Genomic DNA, 25,142 nt, shown 5'->3' with positions numbered 1-25,142 from the left:
GGCCTCAGGGGTCTAGTTTCAGTCGGCGTATGGTTAAAGCCCATTCTGTCATTTAGAGGGCATGATTTAATAGTCTACTGAAAACATTTTTCTTATATGTTCCAGAAAATCCAGTCTGTGGAATCCCCCAGTCGGACCAAATTAAAGTGCAAAGCAAATATTCCTAGCCGGTCCATCACATCTCCCCGTACGCCTTCATTTCTCTTATCTTAAACATTATTTGTTCAACGTTGACTATGCACATCACTTTACATCTCTTGCCTTTATGAACCTTCATCTGCGTATGCAACGTGATCTCATCGGGGAGTGTATATATTGCACGCCCCTTTTAAGGACATTTCTTCTACGTATTTTAAGCTTTTTACGGGTCATTTAACGGCCCGTTCTCATTCCCAATGTCTTACATACCGATATACGGCGTTAAAAAGATGTTGTGAATTCAAACAGAACCAAAGTAAAACAATGTGTCATGATAATAAGCAAAATGACTTAAGACATGTATGCATTATGCATACATAACATAGTGACGCCGGGCCGGTATATGCACCAATGGTTGTGCCTCTGAATGTAGTAGTGCTATCCAAGATTTTAATCTTTTCAGCCTCTGATGATGATTGACTGAGGATGTGAATCTTTCTATCTTCTTAAGAGCGAGATAAGAGAGAAGCTGAATAAAAAAAAGTCACATTATCAACGGGCCGATCATTAGTTTGCTGCAGATCAGTTTGCTAATACGCTCAGTGGCACACGAGGAGCTTTAATTAGGGTAATGAGAAACAGCATTTGGCTGATATCAAAGTAATGGCACATGCGGACACGCCCGGACGCCTAAATGGAATAGTCCATCCTTCAAAAATGAGCTTTTCACATTCAATTACTCTCTATTATATTATGCGCTCGAGAAATGTGGTCAGTTTCTGGCTAAGCTGAGTAAACATCGTAAATGTAGGTGGGAGAGACGGACACACACACACACACACACACACACACACACACACACACACACACACACACACACACACACAATGTGGAGATATGCATGTGCAAAGAGACCAGAAAAAGTGATTAACTCATACGCTTTCCATCCTCCCTTTACTATCACTTCCTTCCTTCCTTGTTTCCTTCCAAGCTTCTGTTCCTCCTCTTGTCAAACATAAAGTACTCTGCCTTAGCAGAAACAGCGACCATAAATTATGCAGCACACATCACACATCACACACACACACACACACACACACAGAAACCGAATAGTGTGTGTATAGTGTGCAGAGTAAACAGGGTATAGGGTTTATAGCATGCATTCTGCTCATGCCCTGTTTCTCCTCACACATCTGCCTGCCTGCATCAGTTGTAGTTTTACTACCAACAATATTATCATGTGCTTGTTGTTTAAGACCCGTCTATTCGGCTTCTCAGCTCTGCTGTTGATAACGTCACACACCAGTGTAGAGGATGGAGAATATCCTTGTGTTGCCTTCTTCTAATGCTCTAACCAAAACTCTTCTTCCCTTCCCTGCTTTTTCTCTGCCCCTCTCTATCTCTCTTTTCCTGCCTGGCTCCCACTGTGTTCTGGTCTCTCTCGCTCTCGCTCTCTCGCTCTCTCTCCCTCTCTCCCTCCCCCCTCTCTCTCCCTCTACTACCATCTGTTCAGTTTGCTGGGCCTGGGTAGTTTTTACTGCTTAAAAGGGACTCTCCTAACCACCCATATATGTCCATTTATTATTCTCCGTGGGTTGTTCTATTCTTGTCCCAGTACAGTAGCGAATGTTGACCAGCACCTCGCTATGTTGAATAGGAGTGATAAAGCTTGAGCGGGTCAGCAAAAGCACCAAGGGGTGAGAGAGGCTCACCCCTGCCAGTTTTGTAATAGAAAATATGTGGAGGAGTTAAAAAAAAAAAAAGGATTGTGAAGGAGACGAAGGAGAGAGCAGAGTGAGATACAGAAAGAGAACAGATGGCGGTGGCAAAAAGAATTCAAAAGAAGAGATAGAGATCCAAAGGGAAATAAAGAGCGATGCAGTGAAGGAGACAGTAGTTGTCGGCGGGGTCAAGAAATAATGGTGCTGCTGCATTTTTAATAGTTTGCCACTTTGTAGCGACCCTTGTCTAATGGATTCTCTGCCTTTTAAAAGCTCCTGTCAGGGCCCTCTCCCTCAAACCAGGGCCGCCGCTGGGCATTTTGGGCCCCGTGAAAAGATGTCACATTGGGCTCCACCACCACAGGCCATGCCAACCCTGCACAATTGCTGCAACCACACCTCAAGAACCCAATCGATCTATTCAGTGCTTTAAATCACTCACTTTGCAGGCTTGCAGCTGTTTGGGAGTCCAGTGCTGTACAATGTTAACTGACTGTGAGCTATGAAAATATAACATTGTGCAAATGTGCAATATTCTGCACACTGTGGTATTCACCATTTGATGAAGACAGCTACCCTGTATAAGAAATGTGTTCAATGCCATCTTTTCCAGTCTAAATGTAATTTTAATGGAAAATTCTCTTAACACTAATTATTGTATATCCTGGGATACAATCTAATTTGTAATCACATCATAACCAAAATTTCACTTACTACCAACTAACATGTCATCCAACACAATGGTCCTCACATTCTTCAGTTGAGAGAAGGACTGGTTCATTGGTGGGGGTGGGGGTGGGGAGACGGGCTGCTGAGCATGAAGTTGCATCTGAACTTGGCAGGGACCGTGACAACTGATTTAATATATAAATAAATATATCTGGAATCTGAATTGTTTTTTAAAATTGTTTTAATGATGATTTTCTATTGAAAAAGCATCATCGTAACTTGACCCCCCCATAGAGCTTCCCTGCCTTAAACTGCTGAAGGCCCCAACAGTCCCTGACCCTTCCTAATAGAACGTTCAATGATCTAATATTGTCTAGCGGCAAATACAATTCCAGATGTTTTAGCAAATCATGTTTACAGCTGCATTTACATACAGGAAGCAGCAACTGAAATACTGAGGGCTAAAAAAAAACATACACACACACACACACGCACACACACACACACACACACACATATATATTACAACTCTTTTGAGATGTACACTTCTTGCCATAAGTGTGCCAGCTTTTAGAACACCGCGCTAACTGCCTGACAAAGACTTTATCTGGGGATGAAAAGGGAGAGACAAAGAGCACAACCTCAAGCTGTTAGCTATTTTAAGTGTGTGTGTGTGTGTATAATGTGCAGTGTAGGGGGTATGGCCCCTGGCCGAGAAGCTGATCTAGTTTCTAGAGATAGGAGACTCTGTCTAGGTTTTTACAAATGCCAGTATCTCTGCATTATATGGAATGGCCTTTTACTTTTCTTTACAGTCCTGAGTGCACACATTGATTCATTAATAGAACAGGTTGAAAGATGACTACACGGTCTATGTTGATGTTTAAAGGTTCTATACGGCATTTAGAGCATTAATATAGCCGCAAAAAACAACATCAGCGGACGTGTAGCGCCGACCCTCTGGTCCACACTGATGCTATTGTTTGCACTGTTCATGCTGTTAGCCTCGTTAGCATCCAGCTTATATTTCTCCATGTTGAGAGCCCTATGAAGACAATAGATATTCATGTAGAGAACCTTTATTACACGTACTTGATATTCAAGGACATAGTTGGACATTGCAGTGTTTGCAGTGTGCCTTTGACCCAACAGACTAATACCTCGATCTAAGTAAGTAAGATGTATGTACACACCAAATGTGTAAGTGAGAGAAATAACAAAAACATTTTCAAGTCTCTAGAATGGTGTCGCGTGCTGGTATGGTAGGATCCAGGTTTCAGCATCCAAACGTTCACTCACCTCCAGCTTTCTGCAGAGAATACACTTCTTGTTTCAACACCTCTTCAACACTTCCCCTGTATTTGTGCACATATTAGTGCGTTTTGGTGATAAAGGACGTCTGCTCTGTGTTGGTTCTTAGGGCTGGTTCTTAGCTTCATATCATTAGCCGACCTGTGTGGGAGCCCCGCTATCCGTGATATCCCTGTGTCGAGCTGTTTGCACAGTGTGGGCAAGGGACATGAGTCAGGCAGTACATCACACATGGGCAGATGTTGCCTGCATTTATTACACCTACGTGCTGTCACAGATACTGTGATTAGGAATTTCATTATCTCCCTCCTCAAATTGTGCATTACTTGATCCTGTGTAATGAGGATGCTTGTTTAGTTACTTGATAAATAAGATTCTATCTTTTTTATGAAAGCCGGCTAAATTAAAGACTTTCTTCAAACATAACATCTATTAGTCATCTGTATTCACTTTTTATTAAATTTCATTTTTGTATTTAAAAAGCCTGTCTCACCCTGTTCCTGGTTGTCTGGTGTAAAAATAATTTCAAGGAGAGAATACAAAAGAAAATCGACAAAGCTGATGTTTCAACAAGTATTGTCGAGCACTCCTGCATTCTATTCAGACTGCTTCTTGTTTGCATGATGTCATTATTACCGTCAACATGGGGATTTGGTCGGCGCATTTCCGTTTCTCATTTGGTGGGGAGGGGTGTGTGTGTGTGTGTGTGTGTGTGTGTGTGTGTGTGTGTGTGTGTGTGTGTGTGTGTGTGTGTGTGTGTGTGTGTGTGTGTGTGTGTGTGTGTGTGTGTGTGTGTGTGTGTGTGTGTGTGTGTGTGTGTGTGTGTGTGTGTGTGGTTGTGCATTGGTGGGCGAGTGATCTCCTACAACAGGGACCAGAGAGATAATTGAAAGAATGGCCTGAGGGATTTCCCCCCATATCTTGTTCCATATCCTACTTCGATGTCGCTCCCTTCTCTCCCCTCCTTCTTCTCCGTCCTCACTCTCACTCTTCATCTTGTATCTTTTACTGTGTCTATTTTGTCACGTTGTCTCAGAGCAGCGCAGGTCAGAGATGTTAAAGGAAAATCCCTCCCCTGAATTCCTTTTTACACAGTTAGTGTGAATCGATCTTTAACGCGTTCCAGTCATTTTGTCATTTACCCTGCTCTCTCCGGCTACTTCGGCATCTTTACATTTCACAGAACCATTTGTAACATCCTCCAACAGAGTGGACCTGTTGAATCCATCCATTTGTGGAGGGCAGAGGGTAATACGGGTATTGATAGCTGTAGTAAAGAGAGTCGGACTCTTCAGTGGAGAAAATGTGAAAAAGATTCCTTATCATTGCTCCTTAATCATTATCTTTTGCTACATATCGTGGAAGGAAGTCCCAACCTCTCGGGGACTTGATGAGCCCGTACATTTTTTTTTGTCCTCCTCCCCAGTTAATGAGCCACACCTGGTCAGGTGTTCCAACAGCACTGACTATAAATATGCATTTCATATCTACATTTCATTTCACACACCTTACAGTTTCCATGACATCCGCCCAGCTTTCTCTCTTCCATAAGATTTGCAGTACAATCATTGTTTATCACTGATATTCTGTGCTACTCTAATAATTACTATATGTGGGTACCAAAGCTGAATTTAAATTTAAATAAATAAAATAAATACATATTGGTATGATAAGAAACATGAAGTGTTGCTGTAAGCCTTGACTTATAGTTAAACATGTTACGGGGTAACGTTGTGGCTTACAAAGTGATGCTTAGCAGGCATTGTGATTGAAAAAAAAAGACTCAATTTTATTCTCCTTTTCAGGAACACGGATCTTTTAAAAGCTGTCTCCTGCACCACATTCAGCTCACTGAGATCCCTCGTCTCCATCACCGTCTCACATTTATTGATGAAACATCCTTCTAGTGGCGGTGCTATCTATCAATGGGTGAAATCTATACTATAAGTCAAAAACTACGCCCTAGGTATCAGCAGCGGGGCTTCTGTTAACCCCTTGTGTTACCTATAAATCCAACCTGAGCCCGTAGTGTTAGACTTTAGGCTGCACACGGTGCAAATAAAGTCACAGTGCTCATTGTAACATCCCTGTATTTTACACATATTTGCCTTAAAACCATAAAGCACACACTATAGTTAAAGCCCACAGTAAAGTCCTGCTATTGACACACCTTTTGTGGGCCAAATAACTGCAGGATACAAGGATTGTCATGTGCATGTGTGCCTGTCTGTTTGAATGCATGCATATCGTGTATTCCCAATACTAATTCCCAAACTAAAAGAAAGCTGCCACCTCTGAGCAACATTACAGTTGCCAACAAAGTGCGATATCTGTAACCTGAAAGATAAATATACGCAGAATGTTTAACAGATAATACACGAGGCCTCCATCCCTCAAGATTCCAGAGAGGCATGAGCATCAAATCCAAAACACACATTTCTATTTATTTTAATTTCTATTGTTTTCTTACAATGTTACCACATGCTCTCATCGATATTAAAGAATAACAACAACAATGAGCGAGAAAAGAAAAATGACGATGCATTCCACCGATACATATTCATCTCCTCCATAGTCCAGTGTCTCGCCTTACTGACTGCTAAACTATGACAGCGTTTAAATCCGTGTCACTTACAAGCACACAGGATACATGTTTTTGTACCGAGCAGCATAGACAGCTCCAAGTGTGAACAAACTCTGGAGCTCAACCTCTGTACTTATTCTCTTCCAGTCCGAGAGGAATATATAAAGAAACACAGTTAGACTCTATAAAACTGCCACAGTGTTTGCCCTTACAGACAGTTTAGCCGGGTTACAGACACACTCTTGTCCCTGAGCCAGAGGTGGCTGGCCGGGCCAAACATCTCCTATTCCCTGCTAATGAAATCCTGAATAAAATCCTCCCTGCTCAGCTTGATCCCACACACACACACACACACACAAATTCACAAGTACAAACACACAAACAGACACCCACTCTCCAGGGTTCAAGCACATACACGCACGCACACACACACACACACACACACACACACACACACACACACACACACACACACACACATACACATACACACACACACACACACACACACACCCACACACACACACACACACACACACACACACACACACACACACACACATACACATATAAAGAACCCCTGCAGTCCCAGCTAGGGATTATCCTAGGGAAACACTCCTTTTGTTGGGCCCCAGTCAAATTACTTTTCAGAGCCCTCATGCTTTTATCAGAGCTGTCTACGTTACTGTGTGCGTGTGTGTGTGTGTGTGTGTGTGTGTGTGTGTGTGTGATGTTGCTGATTGCAGGGAGCACATCCAAAGCGACTGGTCACTAATAACGAAGTAAGCTGTTTATATATTAAGTTTGAGTGTGTGTGTGTGTGTGTGTGTGTGTGTGTGTGTGTGTGTGTGTGTGTGTGTGTGTGTGTGTGTGTGTGTGTGTGTGTGTGTGAGAGTGAGGGAGAGAAAGAGATTGTTTGTGTGCCTTACTCATATGCCAGTGATTTTCTAAAGATAGTATATCACCAAATCACCATGTTGCGTTGCCTGTTGGCAGGCCGCTACTGTGTTTGTGACATTTCAATGTGACATTTATGAATAAAGACACTGATACTTATAAACACGGTTCGAGTTGCACTTCCTGTCGGCCTGCTGCTTCTCCTGGGATTCCACCCAAACCCCCCCCCCCCCTCCGTAAAGAAATATTTAGATTTAACCCTGCATGACTTCTCCGTCTACCTCACCAGCAGAACATCTCTTTTAACTATGAAACTGATATTTTCCTCTCCTCAACATAAACCTTTTCCAAACGGGTGGACAGTCCAGGAAAATGCTTTTTTTTTTAACAATAGTGTGTCCTAAGAGTGACCTGTGTCATTCTTTAGAACTTGCTTGGTGTTCGAGAAGACCTCGGTAGTGGCTGCAAATGTACAGTCATACTTTTGTTCGGTGGATAATTACTTTCTTGGGTACCAACTCTCAGCCTGGGCAATGGCCAACCCAGTTGACTGGGCACAGATTGTAAAGCTGCATCCAGCTTCTATTCATTCACACTGGCGGCTCTCCTCAGAGACTACCAGTCTTTTTCAAAGTTGTGTGCAAGTATGTTTTGGTGTGCGTGACCGACCGCCTGTGTGTGTGTGTGTGTGTGTGTGTGTGTGTTGGAAAGTGTTTGTGCCTGAGACGCAGTGAGATGAGGCGAGAGTGCCAACGTGAGAGATAAACAGAGACTAACAACGAAGGAGGAGAAGTGAAGCGTGTGCCCGCGCGCATGTGTACGTGTGTGCCGAGGGTGCAAACTAGCTTTGTAGCTCTCAGTGAAGTGTTGATTTAAGTGGAAGTGGACGGAGGAGATGGGATAAAAGGCCTGACTAGATTAGGCTGGCACACACTACTGAGGCGTGTTGTATTGCCTGGCCTTTCAGCGCACTCTGTACTGTGTGTGCATGTGTGTGTGTGTGTGTGTGGACTACTTGTGTGACGACGCTGAGGACGTTCGATTTGGGATTTTGTGCTCGCAACTTTTGGCTGCGGTTTCACTGCTGCTGATATTGGTGCAGCTGTACAATAAAGCAGCAGATTAGCAGCCGCTATAACAGCACCGAGGACACTAATCGCAATTCTGACATCTCGGCAATATCCTGTGCTGTACACTGTGTATGTTACCACGGCGAAATGCCATTGTGGAGGGGTGGTATGGAGGCTTTACAGTGTCATCTGCAGTTCTGCACATCCCGATACCGATAGAATACAGATTCTTTATCTCGGTGAAGGAGATAGGAAAATAGATTTTGCAGCTTTTCCCCCCATCCTTTAATATACTTGTGATCTTGCCGTTTCTGCCAGTAGGAGGCTGAATTACTGCATATTGAAGCTCCCCTACCCCGATACCCCACTGTTTAAGTCATGGTAGTCTCCAACAATAATAGTTCATTGGCTAAGTCGTTTGCAGAACTGTCTTTCTGTGTTAGGCTCTCCGTGTGGAGGAGACTGACAGTTGAGGGTGAAAATAACATTTAATGTGGCTTTAAGTGCCCGAGGTGTGATGGATTTAACTTGAACAGACAACTCGACGGCTTCAAAAGTATTAACACCGCCCGTACATTTCGACAAAGTCATCCGTCCGTGCTCTTTTTTTCAAATATTGATATCCCACTGCTCTTTAGCCAGGGTTTAAAGAGCAGCAGAGGCTCACATTAGTATTGACGGGGCGTTTAACAATCATCTGGCCTCTATTATTAACAAAGCAGTGCTTAAAACACCACAGGATGAGTAGGAGTCTGTGGGCTGTCACCGTTTGGCAGAAAGGTGACTGATAATTGAAGCAAAATAATAGTTCACAATAATTTCTTTTTTTTCCGTGTCTCTGTTCGGTGCTGCTTGAACTCCGCCGCCGTGCTGACATTTGTGCTGAACCACTGGATGAGACAGAGACATTAGTCTGCTACATGGGGTACAGCGGCAATCTGCATATTTCATTGAATTAACTTCCTGTATGAATAATTAAGACCCTGGAAGGCATTATCTCCTCGCGCGTGGACGTTTGCAACCTCGTATGCACATGCTGGGTTGTCTCGCTGCGTATACAGTGCATGGCTGACGTGTGCATTTATAGGCTTACTTAGTATGTACTTTATCCATTAATGTCCCTGATGCAATGTGCACTAAAAGGCATCGGCGCAGAAGCACTACGATACATTAGGAAGACATTCTCATCAAAGCTAGATGTTGTTTTTAGACTCTTCATATCTGCACCCGTGGGTGTTTGGTGAGGGTTCCCGTTGCTGTGCTGTTTTGGGTTTGACCTATGACTCAGGGTGACTGACTCGTTCCAACACTATTGAAGTTGGCTGAGTTGCAACAGATTTCCTAAACCATCCAAATACTAACACCACTCTATTTTCTTGTTTATATCAATCTTTAATCAATCTTTATCTCTTCTTCCTCGTCTTACGTTGTTTCCATCACAAATATGTATTCTGGTGCTTTGAGATGTGACATGGATTGACTTTTGACACATCCCTCATTTTAGAGGAATCCCGAGACAATACATTCTTATTAAAGTGCCCCCATTGCTCAAAATCATCTCCAATGCCTGCATCCTATTTGTCCACTGGTGACCTTATCTTTAAATGGAGATTGGACATAATTTCATATCAGCAGATTTATATGTTCCTCCTGGATAAGCAGCATGCAGTCACGTTGCACACGCTTAGTACCTGATATATGGACATTACCACTTTTGTAGCTTTATTGTAATCCCATTATTTATACAGCGCCTCCTGAATCCCCTCTGCCCTCATCACTAAGTAGGTCTGCCTTTCTTCATTTAACTGACAGCCCATTGCTTCACACCTCTCAATGAATCATCATGACAGCGCAATTATTCACTCAAATGCCATTTTTATGTAGTAGTAAAAACTGACACACATGCACGCACACATGCAGGTGCATGAGATGTGCAACACGTATGTGTATGATAAAATCACACACACACACACACACACACACACACACACACACACACACACACACACACACACACACACACAGTAACTGTCAACTGCTAGATTAGATGCAGCGGAGGCACCGAGTACAACAGGAGGAGCATCCAGTGCACTACTGTGACAGCAGATACTAAGTGTAGCACTCTTACCAATTCCAACCCTGGAATTATCCTCTCAGCGGAGGTCTCTCTCAGTCCTCGCTGTCTCTCGAGAGAAGAAATCGATGATGTAGGGGTCTCTCAGCCAGTACGGTGGGAGACCCACCTGCATTCAAGACATGCAATTACTGTTTCTTTATTTGTTTTGTCGAGAATAGAAAGAGAATGCAAATGTTATCTGATGTTGGTGTTTTCAGTTTGACTGCTTTAACATGCTTAAAGGGCTTCTCTCTTGTGCAGTGCAGGTTAAAATGATCACTCCGATCAATTTGACCGTGTATGAAATACCAAAAAGACAGATGTGAAAACTGCACTGCAGTAATTTGATCCAAAGGATTATTTTCAAAAGTCAATGTATTCCACCAGTGGATGTCTCTTGTTATGTTATGGACACTGTGACTAAATACTTAAACCCTAGACGAACTGCAGTGGGCACAGCAGCACACTGTATGCTATACATAATATATATACAGTATATATATATATATATATATATATATATCATAATGCACAGTACATAACATGACACTGATCTCCCTCCCTTGAGCCTAAAGCTGAAGTTATATTCACAAAGACACTAAGTGGAGCAGGCCCAGGAGGTGTGGGTTACAGTCTGGAGCTGTTTGGTGGTTTGAGGGGACGCTAGGTCAAAAAAGTTAAAGCACAACAGCAGAGGAGCCACAGAGGAAATAAAGTAGAGGATCAGAGCAAGGGGGACTAAGTCACAGATAAGGCAGAGAGGAGAAGAAAGCAGGCGGAGGAAAATACGAAGCACTTCTAAAATAAGCTCATAAGACGAGGGTTGTTTGACTCCCTGGTAGGAGAGAGAGCGCCGGTCCCTGTTCGCTGAAACCTTTCTCAAATCCATATGTCAAATTCCCACCCTGGATTGCATATTCTCCTCAGTGTTCACTTTCATTTTCTCTCAGCAATTACTCCTTCGACTGAGGAGGTCCAACCGGATTTCAGATAGAGTGGCAAAACCAGACAGAGGGGAATCAGGAATCTGACAAAAGTGGAGAGGAAAAACGAAACAGCAGAGGCTGACTCTCGCTTTCTTCCAAAGTACAGCCACAAGCTGTTGGTCTCACTCTGCCAACCGAGCTCAACTTCCCAGCCATAGATAAGCTGTGTGTGTGTGTGTGTGTGATTCATAAGCATTGCCAAATCAAGATCTAGAGATTATCATGACCAGTGGCACGAAAGAGGAAAGGAAGGGAGGCAGAATGAGAACAGGAGACAGAAGGAAAACTTGGGGAAATAGTTAGCAAAGGATAGCGATGCAATAACAGGTTACAGATCAGCAGCTGCTTTATATTCAGCCCACACTTACCTGTATGCAACAGCATCACATTCCCATAGGCTCCCTGCGTAGAAGCCTCTCCTCCCTCCGTTTCCCTATCTCCCACTCAATGGCTCCCTCCCTCCCTCTTTTACTTTCAAGGAAGGGTAATCCCTCTTGTAGCTAATGTGCTGTGACATTTCATGGTACAATAGGATTTAGGGAACGCTATGTATTCTCATGGTGCCACGGTTTAGCTGATAACCTTGCTGTCTGGCTGATTTTGGACCGCAACTACTCTCGGACAGTTTTTTTTTGTTTGTTTGTTTGTTTTTTTTTATCCCACTATAGAAATCTAATTATCAAGGTGGATATGCAGTTCACAATAACCCACTTAAGACCGAGGTGAAAATTGGTGGGTTATTTGCAAACCACAATAACCACAGTGTCACACAATATCTCTAATAAAAAAAAAACTATTTATTAGATCTGGTTCATAGATGTTACGTGACATCAATTGCCATGTTACAGGTGGACGTTTTTCTGGAGTGGTTATGCAGGTGACAGCCAATAAAGTCATTATTCCAGCTGAGTGGTGTTGTTGTTGTTGATGTTGGACACACGCTCTGTTGGACCAAAAGACAAATTAAACCTGTTGACTGCATTTATAACGTTGATTCTACTTCTGCCATAATAGTAGCACAAATATTCGTCTTTCGTTTGGTGTATAGAGGTACTTTGGGCTCGATTGCGATGAGACTAACAAACTCATAAATGTAAAATACGAGTGTTGCATCATGTCAGAATGTCTCAATTGTATATGAAGGTGGAATACTGGGGCATGAGAGATGATATGATACAGACAGCAGGGTTTCCCTTTGGGTCAGCTGGGGGTTGAAGTGCTTATCTCACCAGCAGAGCTGATGTGTGTGGATATGGGGGCGGTAAATGTGCTCATCAACCTTCAGGCACAGATATGATGCTGCCAGAGTGCCTCAGCTGGACGCCGTTTAGCGAGGGCAGTGTTGGAAGAGATAAATGTCAAATACTTTGCATGACATTTATTGTGGATTATTTTCTTTAGTTCCAATCATGCCGCACAACTGAAGCACATTTGCACATGTTGGGCTTACACTGAGATTATTATAAGACACAGGTGCACCATATGCAAGTTTTTCAAAGAATCAGATGAAAATTCTTATTTCCCTCACTGATACCTGTGCAGTTTTTAAACTACCAAAGGGCTTAACTCGTATTGTGTGGCAATAATGACTTGCCCTTCATAATATTTCCTCATTATTCCAACTCTAGCGAAGCCCCGACTCCTAAACAGACAAAGTTGATTGACGTCCCGTCATTATCCTCCTTGCAAAAGTCAACCCTTCAACCTCCCCAATCTTCAAACGAGCGATTTCAATCCAAGTGGTGCAAAAGTGCAGAACGTCTTCCTCAGCTAAATGCAGATTACAACTGAAGCGTTTATCTGGCTAACAACCGTACGAGGGGACTAACGTCTTGTCGCTTTGATTTGCTGTAAGATTTAGTATTGAGAGCGTGACAGCGAGCGTGAGACAGATAGAGGCTGAGAAGTGTCACGCCCAGATCCATGAGACAGGCTTGTCAGCCCTGCTGTTGCTGTTTTGGCTGACTGTGTTATACCTGGAGGGAACTCCATGCTGCCACCACTACACTGTAGCCAATTTAGGTGGAGCACAGCTGCTAAGAGGCTCCCCGAGGTGTGTGTGTGTGTGTGTGTGTGTGTGTGTGTGTGTGTGTGTGTGTGTGTGTGTGTGTGTGTGTGTGTGTGTGTGTGTGTGTGTGTGTGCGTGTGCGTGCGTGCGTGCTTCGGGATTAAGCCACAGCACCAATTAAAGCCTCAGACTGGTTTTTAAAGGATAAATTATTAACAGCAGAAGTGACCTCTCTGGTGGCCTTTCCTCCCTCCTCTGCTATTCTCTTCTCTTCTCCATCTTTCCTCCACCTTCATCAAAGTTGCCTCCCTTCCCTCACAACCTCTCCTCTTTCTTCGCCTTTGCTGGCATTCGTTTTTATTCTCTGCAATCCCTTTGGTTTCACTATTTAATAGCGTCCCTTACAACCTCTAAAAGATTATGGGTTATTTTTATATATAAATATATTTTTTATTCTTCTGTATTTTTATTTAAACCGGCGGTCCCTAAACTTGCAATTCAAAATCTACTTTTCCCTCCTCACCAGGCTAAAGAAAAGGAACAGCAAAGATAGGGATATATTTGATCAGCAAAGCACTTTTGAGAAAAAAATTATTTTTGTTTACCTCTAACTTGCATCTGTTCACTGTGATATTTCTCTTTCAAGATGCATTTTCCTTCACTGAATACTTGGGTATATTTATGCCTCCAGGATACAGTCGGGCAGTTTTTGCTCTGCACGGCTACATTTCCCCGTTCCCCTCCGTGTTCAATAGCAAAACATGTTAGCCGGTAATGGATACTTTTAACCTTTCCCAGGTAATTTGATCAGGCCTTTAAATCAATCAAATCACACACACTGTCTCGGTGAATACATCTACTGCTCTCACCGTTCAGCTATTGTTGGGCGAAACGTGTGTCTTTCTGATTTGACGAATACTCGATTCTGAATTATAAATGTGAGCGGCTGCGTATCGTCCGGAGTGAGAGTGGAAACACTTCAGGGACCTAAATGTATTTAACACCGGGGTCAGTCCATGCTGTCCTTTAGTATTCAAGCAAATAGAAATGGCTGAGGCATCCCCTCACTATATTATATGGTCCAGTGGCTCATCATAATCCGGAAGCAATTTGTTTTGGCTGTTGACTCTATTAATGCACGGTTAAAAAACAGTGCACACCATATAAATTGTGAGTTTCATTGCAACAGTGAAGTGTACACAGTGAAGTGAAGGTGCGTTTTTGAAAAAAAATCCTTTAAAAGTATAAAATCATTAGGTCTACTTTTCCCGACATGTTTCTGTCTAATCTTCCACCTGAGAAATAAAGAACATAATGATTTGACTGAGCTCTACCTTTTGTTACGATGCCCTTTTATGGATTTCCCCTCCAGATATCCTCAGGTCATCATCTGATCTCAGTCAGTGGGCTTGGATTCCACTCAATATGTTCTTACACTCTGATCTCTTCCTCCCTCCCAACATCCTTTTACCCCCTCCCTGCTTCTCCTCCTTTCCCCCTGAATATTTGCAGCTCTCAGATTTGATGAAGGAATTTAATTAGAGCAGAGAGAGAAACAGGAAGGAAAGCGGGACACGGTGAGGGAAGGAAGCAGAGTAATAATGAATTGCCAGTGACCCTGGGAGCAGACAAGGTAAAGATAAGTGTGTTTGAATCGAGACCTGGTCGATCTGGAGGAGAGCGCTGTATTGAACCTTGTTACTACATTGGACGAGACTGTAGTGGTGCATTGACGTTGCAACATTGCTTCACTTATAGTGAAATTACCGGTAAGCCCTGAAGTATCTGTGCAGGATCACAAGTTGAATGTGCAGAGGCCCACTGCACCAGCATGTCTCTGTTTGCTACCATAGCTCAGTGAGATGACCTTACGTTTTTCATGTGACTTCTATTAACATAGATTATGTTGATAGAATACATCAACCTTTATTGCACACTGCAGCTCAGCTGTGTCCTGTTGTTGCTTGCCAACACATATCCTACAATTGTAAGTGACGCCTCTGTATTTAGACATTTCCTAATTCTCAGGTGACAAATGTGCAAAAATTGTCTCGGTTCATACTTTATGGACACATTATGCATTTTCATTATGAAGATTAATAGCTATTTAAGTATCGTAGATTTTTGTTGAATTTTCAAGCCAACTACCATGTTTAGTGCTAATTATCAAACTAACACAGTGAACATGATAACATTATAATTACTACTACTGTTTAATATGTTGTGAGCCTATTAGCATGCTGCTAGCATGGCTGTAGACTTTGCCTTGTTATAACTGATAGGTTGATTTAAAGTTATGTTTTAAATTGGTCTGCTACATGATGAAGGGCATTTTTTCTCTCTGTTCTTTGCTTTTTTTGTTGTTGTTGTTCAGCAATGGTATACCCAACACGTGATGCTGTTTTCTAGCTATGTTGCCATCCGCATTTCTGTTGCCTTGTAAATCCACGCAATAAGCTATATGTATGTCACGACCTGTTGCGTTGTTACGCTTTGAGACATTTTAATTGATTCACTAATGAGAGTAGATCCCCCCCCCCCCCAACAAGCGCACAAACCTGCCAATTGCTATCTTTTCAGTTTCTCATTGTGGCGGTGAGAAGATGAACCCAACACACAAGTGTGCGCGCACACACACACACACACACACACACACACACACACACACACACGCCAGTTCCTATCTTTTCAGCTTCTCATTGTTGCCGTGGAGAAACATTATTCTGTCTGCACACTTATTCTATAGTCTCCATTCTTTGACCTGACGCTATATAAGCATCCTGTCTTATTCTTATTCTCTTATTCTGATGGTAATTTGACTGCCTGAAAGGACTGGCAGAGGATCGTTCTGTCTCATTCAACAAAATACGCTAAAAAGTCATTCCTGGGATTAAAAAAAAAAAAGCTCTGCGGCGGATTGCCAGGGCTCTGTTGTCGTCTCTACGGTTGCCTGTCGGCCCCCCGTTCATATGCTAATGAGCCAAAGCTTGATTGTTTCCTCTTATTTTAATCTCCTGCACAGTGTTGGAGGAGGAGGGGGGGCAGCAGATAGGAGGAATGTGAGTACGGGGAAGAGATGAGAGGGAAAGAGACGATGGACCAGGAAAAGAAGAGAGGGCAGAGGCCGGCGGCAGCGGAGGAATGGAGAGGAGGAGAAAGTTGAAGACAAACGATGAGGAGATGGAGTTATGTAGGAGGAGAGCAGGAGAAGCTGGAACAGGAGGGCAGGAAGACATTAATAATATGCAAAAAGGAGACAATAACCTAAAGAGGGTTAGAAGCGTGCCGGATGATAAGCGGCAGGTAGGAATATGTGATTCACCTTATAAGAAGACATCCAGTGTTCATTAGCAGTGACAAAGAGGTGGCGCTGCTGCCGTTGAAACTCAATATTCAACGTGGCTTCGGTTTAAACTTTGAGGGGAGTCACGGAAGAACAATGGAACCTCCGTACTTTTATGTAGGTCTGTATTAAAGCAATCATGAAGCCTGTCTGCTGGCGCTCATCATGCATACTGCAGGGTAGAAACACTGACCAGGGGGCAATGAGAGGAGGAGCAATTTTTTGAATAAACTAATGTGTGATTTGCATAAATATACATAATAAAAGAGCTTTGTGCAAAGCTCCTCTTCAATATGCATTTCCCCCCTTTTTGTAACTTGCATGCTAGAGGTCATGCAATTAAAAAGGAATGTAGCATATGTTTTATTTTTAGTCAAAGAGGTGAAGGAAAGTCCAATGTAGTGCAATTACTTTCTTGGGCGTTTTGTTTGGTGAGAGAGTGCTGTTAGGTACTGTGATTGTTTCAGACAGCAAAGGCAGCATGTATGCAAGAAAAAAGCCGTCATGGCGGAAAGGCGAGTCAAAATATGCTGTGAGTGGGATCGTTTCGGCATAACGCCACAACGTTGTCTGGGTTTAGATAGCACCGTGGCTTTGCGGGACGAGTGAGACGTCCCACATCGCGGCCTCGTCTATGGACTCGTCGCCGTGTGACGTATTCAATGAGTGTTGAAAATCTGATTAGCTCGATACATCAAAACAACTACGAAACATTTTGTACTTTTGCTCGTCTCACATATTTACACGACTCTTCAACCGCAAGCGAAGTTGCTGTGCATCATAAACATGTTGCGAGCAAATACCGGCATTTTATCTTCTTCAGGTCTACGCTTTGAGCTCGTTAAATTCGCTGGCGGCGTATTGTCACGTCTTTTCCGCCTCGGGTGCTCGGAGCGTTTAGATAGGACGCCGTATCACTGGCCTCTGATGCAGCTCTGTGACGACCTCCGTTGCCGTCTCAGAGGCGTAATATTCTGTCATGCTTTTCCTCGGTCAAGAAGTCACCAAATTCAAAATTTAGGTTACATTTCGACTACATGACCCACTTGAATTAGTGAATTAGTCCTTTAAGTTGAGTTTATAGTTTATTTTCTATAAAATCATGTCTTTGGAGATTCACTTTTGGTCTGAACACACCTTTAGGAAATGGCACAAAAAATGTGGTTATGGCAAATAATATACATTTAGGGAAATATTCTTCATACAATTCAAATGCTAGAATAACATGATGTGAACAAATGAAAAGTAAACACATAGAGAATATAACCAAATATAGACACAGTTGTTGCACAACAAGCTGTTGGTGGTTTTCGTCCATTTCCCTTATTCCCCCCCTCCACCCACCCACACACACAAACACACACACACACACACACACACACACACAGCCTTGAACCCGAGAACAATAGCCGTGGAGCCTGACACAGATTCAAATCAATCTCAAGTTAAACAGCTCGCCCGTAACTCACACAGCAGCACTTTCTGACCTGCTCAAAAAAAATAACACAGCCACAGGAATTTGCTGAGAGTTCAGCTGCGTCACCACAGCCTCTCCATTATCTCCTTATCTGCCACCAGGTCAGCCAGCACTGAGCCCATACGAGATGTCCCCCCGGGATGTTTGTGCAACTTGTTTATGACAGCCCAAGTGTTGTTGATGGTTTTGTTGCAGATGTTAACATGAGAGATGGAGAGGTAGAGGACGGGAACATGGCGTTCCACTGGGAAGCAACCTAGACGACCTGATCTTCTGGAGAGGCAGAGACAAACAGGGGGAGGGGGGGATTTGGAAAGGGGACTGGTAGAGAGGTGAGAGATAAACAAGAAGACCAGAGAGACAGAAAGTGGAAGCTCATGATACATAATGGCAGATAGAAGAACAGGCAGAGAGCATATGACGGCAGAATGAGAGATCAATGTCAGTGTTAAGTGGCTTTATCGCTGTTCAAATTCAGGAAGAAAATAAATAAATGTTTTTATGAATGCATGTAAGACAACGGGATATGTTGATGAAAAAGAGAGTGTTTTACCAGCAGTTTTGTTTCAGTTCCGGTGTGTCGACTGCAGTTAAATATTCTTAAATTTCATTTTAAAAGGCGTACAGATGTTGTGGTTTGCTGTTGCACTATCCTTCTGATGAGAAATGAAATAGGCAAACGCTGACTATATTCCGATCAGTCAACAGTCTGCGTTTCTAATTAAAGTGATATTTTTCTCCGCGCTGAATGACTTTCAACGATCTGAAATCCAGGCTGATGAAACTGGCAGACACCCTGGTAAAACATGATATCCAGTTATTTTTCTAGTTTCTGCCGGTCCTGCAAAACTTAGCAAGACTTAAATTACAATAACCGTGTCTGTATAAACTCAGGGGTACAGCTAAATCTAGTATTACACTTGTAAAACAAAGTGGTTGGTGTCGTATGTTTGTCTGGTGATAAATAACCCCAATTACAAGGACTCATATTTGACTTGTATTTCAACTGCAGATTTGTTCAGGTACGTTACTATAATGAAACAAGGTCTTTAAAACTCTTTGATTGAAACATGCAGACACCGTCTATGATTGCTTTGACTCTCAACCACCCAATTATCAGTGCTCGTCATGTAAGGGTGCACTTAAAGAAAAGCAAATCCTTTTTCTTGGATCCCAAGCTTTTCCTGGAACAGGCTTCTGACATGATTTTATTATAAAAGCCTTAGGTGTGATTTCTCCACACATATAATTTACTCTCCAGACTAATCACAGCTATACCTCTAGCCTACACATTCCTCAAGTTGATACTTGGAAACCTGTATGTATCTTGTATTGGGTATCATTAGGCGTGTCTCCAAGAAGGCTATTTATACCTGTACACAGCTTTAACTGAAGCTGCAGTCTGCTTGGCTTCCTCTGACAAAATATGCCAGCTTTCCTTCCTTTATTTTAATAATTAAAGTATTTATCCTCTGTGTGACGATTGCAACACCCCCCGGGGGCCACATCTGCCCGTGTAACAAGACCCAGACACGACCACTCAAGTTATTCTTGTAAATTCCTGAAAAGACGATTTGTTGTCCTTTTCAATGTTTCCGACAGAAGCAGTAGCCAAGACTTAATTTAGCTGCTTGTGTAATCTTGAAACGGGGGGGGACGGTACACTGGGAGCCATGTTTCCATTCCGATGTATTCATAAGCTCTTCCTTAAAACCCTTCCGCTGCTGTGTTTAGAGGCGCAGAGAGTAAGAGAGAATCTCAGCGCTGGACCCAAAAATAGCACCACATTCTTTCCTCTGTGTTTCAGGAAGCATCAGAACGGCCGGAGCAGCCCGCTCTCCCATGTCCCCCTCTTTCCTTTCTCTATTGTCTCATCCTGTCTACCCTCATCCTTTCTCGCTCCCTTCTCATCATCAGACATGCCTCTTTTCTGCTCTCTTCTCTGCCACCTTCTCTTTCACCGCCTCTCTACCGCCTCTCTACCCCATTCCTTCCTACCTTTCACCCAAAGTTCACTGTGCTACTTTGTTTACTTCTACTTTTCTTCCCTTCATCTACAACGGACCCACGCTAAGAAACTGCTCTGTTTGATTCTCGTTAATGGCTCCGCAAAAAGGCACCACACGAGTGAGAATCGTATTAAGATGCACATGGAGCAGCATATTGCTAGAGATGGGCCTTGTTAAATGTATAGAAGAGCTCGATTGTTATAGCAGCAGATGAATGGACTCTTTGTCGACCATTACTGTAATGGTGTGCGTCTTTCTGTCTGCGTTTTATCTCTGCATCTCAGTCTCGCTCGAACAAAGATAAATGTGCAGACATACGACAGCAACACACCGACACACACTGAGCGTCCGTATGCAATAATGAAAATCGTTGCTGCTGAAAATAGCAGGGGAAACCTAACCTTAGCAAGGTCAATGCGCTTTTACCGGAACACTGGAGAGAACTGGGCTGTGGTTGCGTGTGTGTGTGTGTGTGTGTGTGTGTGTGTGTGTGTGTGTGTGTGTGTGTGTGTGTGTCGGGGATCGGGTGAAACACATTTCCAGGGCTTTCCAGGAGCCGCTCATTGTTCGGAAAGGAGAGGACTTTTTAGGGACAAGAGGGCTCTCTATAAATGTGTGTGTGGATGTGAATTTAGTTGCAGACACTTGGATGTGTGTGTTTGATGTGTTTAATATATTCTAAGTATATAGAGAAATAGAAAGAGGTAGGTAGAATAGGTATTATGAAAAATTGGTTTCAACTTTAATGTTGCAGTATGACCAATAGCAAGCCGTGTTGAGGGTGTTAAGGAAACGGGGAGCCGAAGGCTGCAACATGGAAGAAGCTATTAGGGCTGATTAGCACTATTTGCACTCGCCTCTTTCAGACTCTTAACTGCTCCACCAAAGAGGAATGTCTTGCAGGCAGTTGCGAGACAGGAGATGATCGTAGAAATATATGTTTTCAGACGTCAACGTGTCCAATTAGTGATCCAGCTAACAAGCTTGACTGACAGCAGGCAAAATGATCCCAAAGAAAGTTGTATCAAAGAAATAAAGATTGTGAATAAGTGAATTATATCTATTAAATACATAAAGATTGTATCTTATTGCAAGAAATGTATCGGCTGTTTAAAGATATGCTAATACATTTTTTACAGTGTCTTGAGAATAACGGCAATTATTTCCCTCTCGTTCAGCATTTTCCTATCCAGTCCAATATACGCTCATTAGACAGTCCACCGCATGCACTATGACAGCGTGCCGCGCTGTTTTGCGGTGTGTTGCTGCTCGCAGGCTCAGCCGTGTGTGAAATCTATGAAAAACCCGGTGCCTGTGTTTACTTTGTGTGACAGTTTGTGTCGCTGCCTCTGAGCCTTTTCTCCCCACTGTGAGAGCTGCTCCACTGTACTAAGTGTGTCAACAATACCAGCTGAGAGGCAGCCTTCAGTCCACGCACTCCGACTGCAGAGTAATCTTAAAAGGAGAGGAAACTGGAAAAAAAAGAGAGAGAAGGGAGGAAATAGATAGAAATATAGAGCGAGTATGTGGGAAGTGGAAGGATGGAGGTTAAAAGAGCAAGAGATTGAGCGATGGTGGAGTCAAATTTGACAGTGAGCGAGAGAGGGCGAAGAGAGGAGAAAGCGTGGTGGCCAAAGAGAGAGAGAGATTTCAATGTTTCAAAGGATTTCCCTATCACAGTCTCTGACACATTACATACAGAGCTCACTATCGGCCTGACCCTGACAGCTGCACAAATTGGCTGAAAGAGGTTCCCTGGGCTAGGCCTTTGATCAGGTGTGTGTGTGTGTGTGTGTGTTGTGTCAGCGTGTGTGAGGAAAGAGAGAGATTGTACCTTTGTGCATACCTGGACATATTGTGTTTGTGTGTGTGTGAGAGAGTGAAGGAAGGCTCTTCTCTGCTCCAAATGGTGGTGAAATGAAATGAATGCACATTGATAAGGATGACAGTTAAGTGCGTGGAAAAATGCCGCCTGTTTGGTTGCGTTTTGCATATATTGCATGCGTCGGCTTGTTTGCAGCGTGGCTTATCCGAAGCACATTATAGCTTTTATTCCCCGGTGATATTTTCTATTTCAGATTTCAGCCTGGGGTCTTTTTATTTGTGTCTGACACTTCCTATCAAACATGTATCTGCGATGTCTTTCAGAGGCGGTCGGTAAACAAACCCATTGTTAAAAGGAAACAGCCCGTGACACAGTTCAGGCTTTGAAGCAGGGAGGTTTCCATTATCACTTCACACGCACCTCTCAGTACAAATGGCACACTGCTGGCCGCTGAGCAGCTCCGCCTGAGGAATTTGGAGTCCGATGCTTAAATAAGTCTTGAATAAGAATACAGCTTTGTGATATCAGAGTTGACTTTTTTCTTGTCACTCTTTATAGCAATGTTATTAACACATCTCAATTGTGTTTTCAGCATGTGCTGATGTTTTAAAATACAAGCGGCATAGCTCCAGGGATGGTCTTCTGAGGCCCATGAACATGCAAGTATTCTGCATTTGTTGTCCCCAGAGAATGAACCCTACTGACTTGGGTTGTAGAATGTCCTGACGACTACTGGATGGTTTGACAAGAGATTTTGTGACTTTAGTGATTTTCTGACATTTCTTTTAGTGCCACCAGCACAGTGACATGTTTTGGTTTTAATGGATTGCCATTAACTTTGGCAAAGACCTTCATGTTCCCCTCAGGATGAATTGAAATAACTTTGGGGATCCATTAACTTTTCATTTAATACCATCACAAGGTCCTATTTTTTTATTTATTTATTACCGAACACCTACAAAACTAATGTAATTCCCATCAGCCTCAGTTTTACTTAATGTTTAGTGCTAATAAGCAAATGTTCATATGCTCAATAACATATGATTGTTATGGTGAATATGGTTAATACCGGCATAATAAATGCATATTTGCATTTTGGTTAAAGTGCTATAATGGCTTTAAACTCTTAGTCTTTTTTATTCACAAATGACAAGCCATTCTTCATGGAGTTAGTAAACACTGATAGTTATCTTTATGACACTAAGTGCTGCTCATTCATTATTTTGATAGTTAATGTTTTGAGCTATAAAATCACAATTTCAAAGATCCTTTAATATGCACCAACAGGTCAAAACACAAAGATATTCAGTTTCATTGATCTGACAAAGGCAAGCAACAAATCCTATCCTCCTTGAGAAAAGCTTGAACCGACAACATTTTGACAGTTTTACTTGAAAAATCACTTGATAATTACAGTAAACGAATATTGACTAACCACTTGAATTAATTCATTGAACCGGGCAATTTAAGCTCCAGTGATTTTTATGCATTTTTTCTCATTTGCATCCAGAGATAATATTTTCTCAGTGAACACAATATTGGGAGATAATCTGAAAAAATACCAAACTGCAAATATACAGGTTATAGGTGTCACTGGTAATATATACTTGTATTTTTATTTTATTTTACCAGGAAGTCCCATTGAGATCAAAAATCTCTATTACAGGGAAGACCTGGCCAAGGTAGCAGCCATATAAAATAAATGATATAAACACATACATGATATACAAATGAACAATAAAACAGAATGACAGCTATTCAAGCACAATGGCCTCTAAAGAAAAACAATGACATTCCTCCCTCACTGCATTCTTTATGATCCTCTTAAAATAATTAATAGATATGAATGTTTTCAGTTTAAGAGCTTTTTGGAGATAATTCAATGACCATGGTGCCTGGTAAAAAAAAAATGCTGTTTTGCCAAAGTCTGTCAAAGCCCAAGGAACATTCAAGAGCAGCCACTTGTCAACGAAGTATTCCTCAGGGTGGCCTTTTTTCATCTCTTTGCTTGTCCAGTTTTTGTTGAAGTGTATGGCACATTGTGGGCTGTTAGTGTGAAGCACTGGCCTGTAAATGACGTGACTCCACGCTGGCACCGCCTCCTTTTACTGCTGCACGTCTGCTCTCCATGTGTTATGTCTGCCTGAGCTGCCAGCGTGCTTGAGTGTGTGTCAGGAATTGCGTGCCAGTCGAGGGAAGTACAGGTAATGGATTAATATCAGAGCTGGCTCGGGCTCCACGTTGTTGTGGGGTAGCAACCTGTCATTATCACAAACACTGGCTCACACACACACACACACACACACACATGCACATGCACATGCATCCGCCAAATACAGGATGCATCCATACACATCCTGTCTCTCCCTACCCTTGACCTTCTTTCTCCGTCTCCCCTCCGTCATTGTGGCAGACAGTGAAACTGGTTCTCAAACTGAACCTGTTCCATCCAGTTACAGTGGGAACATTGCTGAGAACAGAGTTCTTTGTCGAGCAAGTGTTCCTGTTTTGCTCCAAACACCAAGGAGACTGTGTTTAGAAGGCTGTTGTCATCTGTAGCGAGTTTAATTCCTCCAAACGTAACCGTGTTCCTAAAGCAGCAGGCAGGCAGAAGTGGGTGTGCACCCTGAACCCATCATCCACACACTCATTAATCCCCACACATGCCCTTCTTCCCTGCCAGAATTGGCCATCTTATTAAGTCATTTAGTCAGCGTTGACCTGTGTAATTGGACAGTGGAGACCGATGGGTAAATTTGGTCCCAGGCCTGGATTAAACACTGGATGTATGGTTTGTGCACCCATTATAGGATGCTTACCAAAAACATCTTAAACCAGTAAATGTGCCCAACCCAGTGTTGTGTGGTTAAAGGAACACCGTCAAGAAGGAAATAACATATGTCAAGAAACATAATTTGATTCAAGTCTGCTTGCATTAGACAACAAGTGAAATCATCTCATTTTAAGATCCTGCTAAAAGATCTGAGA

At 42.7% G+C, this 25,142-nt stretch overlaps 1 protein-coding gene across 1 annotated transcript in view; it reads left to right on the top strand.

Annotated features, from left to right (window-relative positions):
* LOC311025097 (RNA-binding motif, single-stranded-interacting protein 3-like) overlaps positions 1–25,142 on the top strand; it is a 104,492-nt gene that overhangs the window by 5,538 nt on the left and 73,812 nt on the right. The gene's annotated exons all lie outside the window — the stretch shown is intronic.

This window comes from Eutrigla gurnardus (assembly GCF_963514095.1).
Source record: "Eutrigla gurnardus genome assembly, chromosome: 14".
Lineage (NCBI taxonomy): Eukaryota > Metazoa > Chordata > Actinopteri > Perciformes > Triglidae > Eutrigla > Eutrigla gurnardus.
Note: the sequence above shows the minus strand (reverse complement) of the source record. Positions and strands in the feature narration are given on the sequence as shown.